Source organism: Marmota marmota, unplaced genomic scaffold (assembly GCF_001458135.2).
Source record: "Marmota marmota marmota unplaced genomic scaffold, marMar, whole genome shotgun sequence".
NCBI classification, from domain to species: Eukaryota; Metazoa; Chordata; class Mammalia; order Rodentia; family Sciuridae; genus Marmota; species Marmota marmota.
The window spans coordinates 437,529-444,412 of NW_026000225.1; positions in this window are offsets into that span (position 1 = coordinate 437,529).

Here is a 6,884-nt window from a genome sequence, read left to right on the forward strand (position 1 = left end):
AGAAGAAAAAGTCAACAAATAAATTACTTAACATTATATCTCAAAGCTCTAGAAAAGGAAGAACAAATCAACACCAAAAGCAACAGAAGACAGGAAATAATTAACATCAAAGCTGAAATCAATGAAGTTGAAACAATTTCAACAATTTCAAAAAGAAACAATTGAAAAAATTGACAAAACAAAAAGTTGTTTCTTTGAAAAAATAAATTTGACAAATCTTTAGCCATGCTAATGAAGAAGAGAGAGAACTCAAATCACTAACATATGTGATGAAAAAGGAAATATCACAGCAGACACTACAGAAATACATAAGATAATTAGAAATTATTTTGAAAACTTGTATTCCAATAAATAGAAAATACTGAAGGCATCCACAAATTTCTAGAGTCATATAACTTGCCCAAATTGAATCAGGATGATATACACAATTTAAACAGATCAATTTCAAGTGACAAAATGGAAGATGCCATCAAAAGTATACCAACCAAGAAAAACCCACAACTGGATGGATACACAGCCAAGTTCTACAAGAACTTTAAAGAAGAAGTAATAACAATACTCTTCAATTTATTTTAGGAAATGTAAAAAGAGGGAGCACTTTCAAACTCATTCTATGAGGCCAATATCACCCTTATTCCAAAATCAAGCAAACATACATTAAAAAAAGAAAACTTCAGACCAATATCTCTAATGAACATAGATGCAAAAGTTATCAACAAATTTCTGGTAAATTGAATACAAATACATATCAAAAAGATTGTGCACCACGATCAAGTGGGATTCATCCCAGTGATGCAAGGTTGAAAATCAATAAATGTAATTCATCACATCAATAGACTTAAAGATAAGAATCGTATCATCATCTCAATTGATGCAGAAAAATCATTTGACAAAATACAGCACCCCTTTATGTTTAAAACACTAGAAAAATTAAGGATAACAGGAACATATCTCAACATTGTAAAGGCTATCTATGCTAAGCCCCAGGCCAACATCATTCTAAATGGAGAAAAATTGAAGGCATTCCCTCTAAAATCTGGAACAAGACAAGGATGCCCTCTTTCATTACTTCTGTTCATAGTTTTGGAAACACTTGCCAGATGAAAGAAATTAAAGGGATATGGATATATAAAGAAGAACTCAAATTAGCACTATTTGCCAACAAAAATGCTACCAGAAAACTTCTAGAACTAATAAATAAATTCAGCAAAGTAGCAGGATACAGAATCAACACTCATAAATCAAAGGCATTTCTGTGTATCAGTGACAAATCCTCAGAATGGGAAATGAGGAAAACTATCCCATTTACAATAGCATAAAAAAAAAACTTGGGAATCAACTTAATGAAAGAGGAGAAAGACCTCTACAATGAAAACTACAGAATACTAAAGTAAGAAATTAAAGAAACCTTAGAAGATGGAAAGATCTACCTTGCTCTTAGATAGTCAGGATTAATTTGTCAAAATGACCATACTACCAAAAGCACTATACAGATTTAATGCAATTCCAATCAAAATCCCAATGACATTATTTATAGAAATAGAAAAAGCAGTCATGAAATTCATATGGGAAAATAAGAGACCCAGAATAGTCAAACCAACAGGAAGAGTGAAGCAGGTGGCATCACTACACCAGAGCTTAAACTATACCACAGAGCAATAGTAACAAAAACGGCAAAGTATTGACACCAAAATAGACTTGTTAACCGATGGAACAGAATAGAGGATACAAAGACTAACCCACATAATTAAAGTTATATTAGACAAAGGCACCAAAAACATACACTGGAGAAGAGAGAGCATCTTTAACAAATGGTGCTGAGAAAATTGTAAATCCATGTGCAACAAAATGAAATTAAACTCCTATCTCTTACCATGTACAAAACTCAACTCAAAGTGGATCAAGGACCTAGAAATTGAACCACAGACACTACTCCTATTAGAAAAAAAAAGTAGGCCCAAATCTCCATCTTGCTGGATTAGGCCCCAATTTCCTTAATAAGACTCGTATAGTGCAAGAATTGATATCAAGAATCAATAAATGGGATGGATTCAAACTACAAAAGCATCTTCTCAGCAAAAGAAACAATCAGTGAGGTGAATAGAGAGCCTATTACTTGGAAAACAATTCTTACCACATGCATGTCAGAGCACTAATCTCTAGAATATATGAAGAACTCAAAAATCTTAATACCAAAAAAAGAGCAAATAACGCAAACCATAAATGGGCCAAGGAATTGAACAGACACTTCTCAGAAGAAGATATGCAATCAAGCAACAAATAGATGAAAAAATGTTCTATATCTCTAGAATTAGAGAAATACAAATCAAAACTACTCTACATCTCACTCCAGTCAGAATGGCAGCTATTAAGAATATAAACAACAGTAAATGTTCATGAGGATGTTGGGGAGAAAAGGCACACTCATACATTGGTGGTGGGACTGCAAATTGGTGCAGCCAATCTGGAAAGCAGTATAGAGATTCCTTGGAAATCTGGGAATGGAACCACCATTTGACCCAGCTATTCCACTCCTCGATTTATACCCAAAGGACTTAAAAACAGCATACTACACGAATGCAGTGACATCAATGTCTATAGCAACACAATTCACAATAGCTAAACTGTGAACCAACCTAGATGCCCTTCAATAGATGAATTGGTAAAGAAAATGTGGCATATTCACACAATGGAATATTATTCAGCATTAAAAGATAATAAAATCAGGGCATTTGCAGGTAAATGGATGGAGCTGAAGAATACAATGCTAAGTGAAATTAGCCAATCCCAAAAAAACAAATGCAGAATGATTTCTCTGATTTAAGGATGCTGATTCCTAATATGCTGCAGGGCAAGGTATGAGAGGATTAAATGAATTCTAGATACAGCAAAGGGGAAAAGTGGAGGGAGGGGAAAGGAAGGGGCATAAGGGTAGAAAAGACGGTGGAATGTGATGGCCATCATTACCCTAAGTACACATATTAAGACATGAAGGATGTGACTCTACTCACCTAGGTGAACTTTGTTACAAGATAATGTCTGTCCTTTGGGCTCATTCAAATTCGAGAAAGCATCATTTACAATATACATAAAATATATAAATTTTTAAATATCTACTTTGTGTACAACCAGAGATATGAAAAATTGTGCTCTGTATGTGTAATATGAATAATAATGCATTCTGTTGTCATATATAACAAATTAAAATTAAAAAAAAGAATGGCTGTAATTGTCAGGCATAGTGGTACATGCGTATAATACCAGCAGATTGGAAGGCTGAGACAGGAGGATTGCAAGTTCAAAGCCAGCCTCAGCATCTTAGTGAGGCCCTAAGCAACTTGGACTCTGTCTCAAAATAAAAAATAAAGAGAGCACTGGGGATGGGACACATCTGGATCAAACTCAGGTACTAAGGAAAAAAAGAATGGTTGTAATTATAACTATATTTAGTGAAAAAATCATGCAGCTGAATTATGAAAGATGGTTTTGATTGGGGATGGATTGGCTCTGAGAAGAACAATGGACATTGGGAAATATTTTTCACCCAAAACATATGATTCAATATCAAAAGAAGCTTATGATTGATTGAATACATGAGATATGATTAGGTAACAAAAATTTTTAAAACTTTTGCAAAACCATTAATTGGAACACAATTCAGATATAGTTAAATTGTTGCCAGATTGGAATTAAAGAGGTATGGGGAAAAGGAGAAAATGCATTAAGTGACTGGAAGCTTTTAATTGAGGGCAAGGAAAAAAATAAAATTGGGTATATCTTAAGTGGGGTTATTGTCAGACAGTTATGACAAAATCACAGGATGGAAGAGAATTAATGGTAATGACAAGAATGCCATTAAAATGTTGACCTATGAAATATAAACTAGAGAAGGGTGAAAATGGAAATAGAGGGCCAAACTTTTAGGAGAATTTGAAAAGAGTCATAGATTTCTTGATGGTGTGATCAAAGGAATAGCTTGATGAGCAAGTTGGATGGAGGGAAGGATTTATTCAAAAGCACAAACCTTAACAGTGCTTTTGTTTTCTTGTTATATGGAACATTGAATTATATGGAATACTGGAGAAAAAACAGGTAAGAGGGCATTTGGTGTTCGGGGCTTATTGGAACTTATTTCTCTCAACTACAATAATCCTCATAAATGAAGTAAGTCAGAAGATGACCTGAATCCACCTAATACATTAACTTATCCTTTGTAAATCATTGCTTTTCTTTTCTCAACCTTTGCCCAGCATTTTAAAATCTCAAGAAAACCTGCACCCATAGGATGACTGCTAGAGTCATCTATTTTAGGAAAAGGAACAAGAGAAATATGGCCACCAGACCTTCTAATCAGTAGTCTTTATTTAGATTTACAGACCCCGGCACATCTGGTGACCTTCAGATAACATCAGAATATGCCATAGGAAGGGACCACTTGCAGAATTAGTGATTACCTGACAACCACCCATCTGTGAGTAAAAAAAAAAAAAAAAACACTTTTTAAAGTTTCTATCTAAGTTCTTCTCCTGAAGGTGTTAGCTAAGATGGTCCCAAGGAGGGGATTCCAGCTATTGTATGGTCAGCCAACTCATCTTAATGAAGTACTTAATTCACCACTGCCTTGGCTCTTGACTAATTGGCTTCTCTCAATAAAGCAAGAAGACTAAGCCTTTGGTGAATAATACACCCACAATCCCTGGCCATAAGTACACACATTAGAATCACTGGGACCATTTTTTTTAATTTTGGAGGACTCAGAAAATCACAACCTGAAAACTGGTGCTTGTACATGCTAAGTATCTTAAGGAGCTGCCTCAGACTCAAGTACTCTCTAACCTTGTCTCACTTTTCCCTCATCACATCACAAGGAGAAGCTCTTTCTTGAGTTCTAAAAAAAGGAGCCCAATTATGTTCTATCCCCTGAAATCCCATCATCTATCTTGGAAAGTAAAGAAGATCAAAGAATTTGACCAGACCTAGGTGAACTTTGTTACAAGGTAATTAATGTCTGTCCTTTGGGCTCATTCAAATTCGAGAAAGCATCATTTCACAAGCTAATTTCTGTCTCCAGGGTCCATTCATTTCCCTAACAATCATATATACACATGCCCATCTCCCTTTCCCCTCTGAGAAAAGGTCTATAAGTTTCCACTATCTAGCTTTCAGACATGGTTTATGGCTCCATGTTTCTGTATGTTAATAAATTTTGTGTCTGTTCTATTATTGAATATGTCTATTGTCAGTTCATTTTAGCAAAACTTTGGAGAACAAAGTGAAGGCTTTTCCTTTGTTCCCACACTACATACCCCCTACACACACTAGACTCGGCCCCTGATTATCTCTAAACATAAATGGCTTGATTTCCTTTACCTAAATTCTCCATTGAGAACCAATAATTCAATTGAACCACTGTTATTGATCATGGTATGTATTATCCTTCAGTGTTGAGGAAGAAAAAAAATTAAGGACTTTGGCATAAGAACGATTTGGGCTGATGATGATGATGATGGTGATTATTATTATTATTATTATTTATAGTGATGGGGATTGAACTTAGGGCTTTGGGCATGCTAAGCAAACACTCTACCACTAAGCTACATACCTCGACTAAGATGATTATTTTGATTAAAGGCAAACACAGAGACATCTCTAAAATCAGAGTAGAAGTTCCCTTTTGTAAAGGTAATTCACATCTTTAAGAAAAGCTTCCTTTGTAATGACATCTCCCTCTTCATACCTGGAAGAGAAGGAGGACTCTGAATCACAAAAGAGTCTTAATCAGAAGGAAGGACTTAATTCTACCCTTATTTTCTGAACCTTTCCTGATTATCTCCCTATAACTGGTTTCCTATACAACATTTGTCTTTGTTTCAACTGAAGATGATAAACCTGGATTTTAATCTATTTCTTTGAGAGTTATCATTGGGAGGGGGTAGAATCCATGTAAATATAAGGTATCATGTTAATAAACTTCTGCATGTTTCTCTTATTAAGATTGTCAAATTTTTCCTTATTTAATTTTGTAGTACTGAGGATGAAACAAAAGTCTAGAGCATACCAGGCAAGTACTCTATCACTGAGCTAAATCCCAAGTCCTTAACCTGTTTTTTGTTAAGGGGAGCCTAGTTAATAACTCAGAGAGAGTAGAGGAAAAAGTATGTTTCCTTCCCTACATATACAATAAATACTCAACAAACATTTCTTTATATTCCAGATTATACTGAGAACAGAGTTAATAATTAAGACTTTTATACCACCATCATTTTTTTCAATGATAGAATTAAAATATTTTTTAGAAATCATAGTATTTATTCAGTCCTTCTGATGAGGTAAAGACAGACTTGAGTCATTGGAACAGGAGGTGAAGGGAATAATTCTCTCAACTGGGCCCAATGTGCTGACCCCATCTTGCTTTCACTTTTAAAAAGTAATTTATCTGCAGCCCTACCTGACTTAAGTCCACAGGATATATTACATTCCTCAGCAAACTACCTGTTATATGCAGAAAAAATGCAGGCCCCTTAATGCCAACAAAAAGATCAAGAGTTACCCTGAAGGGGGAGAATTTTGTGACCCTTGCACAGATCAGATCCCAGAACTCAAGGAGATTTGGATAAGTCCCCCTATCCATAAAATCTGTAAGAATAGGTTCCAATTAGAACAAGTTAGCATGAGCCAAAATGAAAGAGTTGTCCTGGTAGCGGGGACTTGAGAGTCTTGATGAGATCCTGCTTTTAGGCAAAAGTCAAGAGGTGAAACTGCATGGAACTCTCCCATGAGAGTATCACCCTTTCCCTTTTCCTATTCATTCTAATAAACACATGCCTACTACTCTAAGTGACATGTCTGAAATCTTTCTGACCTGATTACAAGAATGGGGTGGG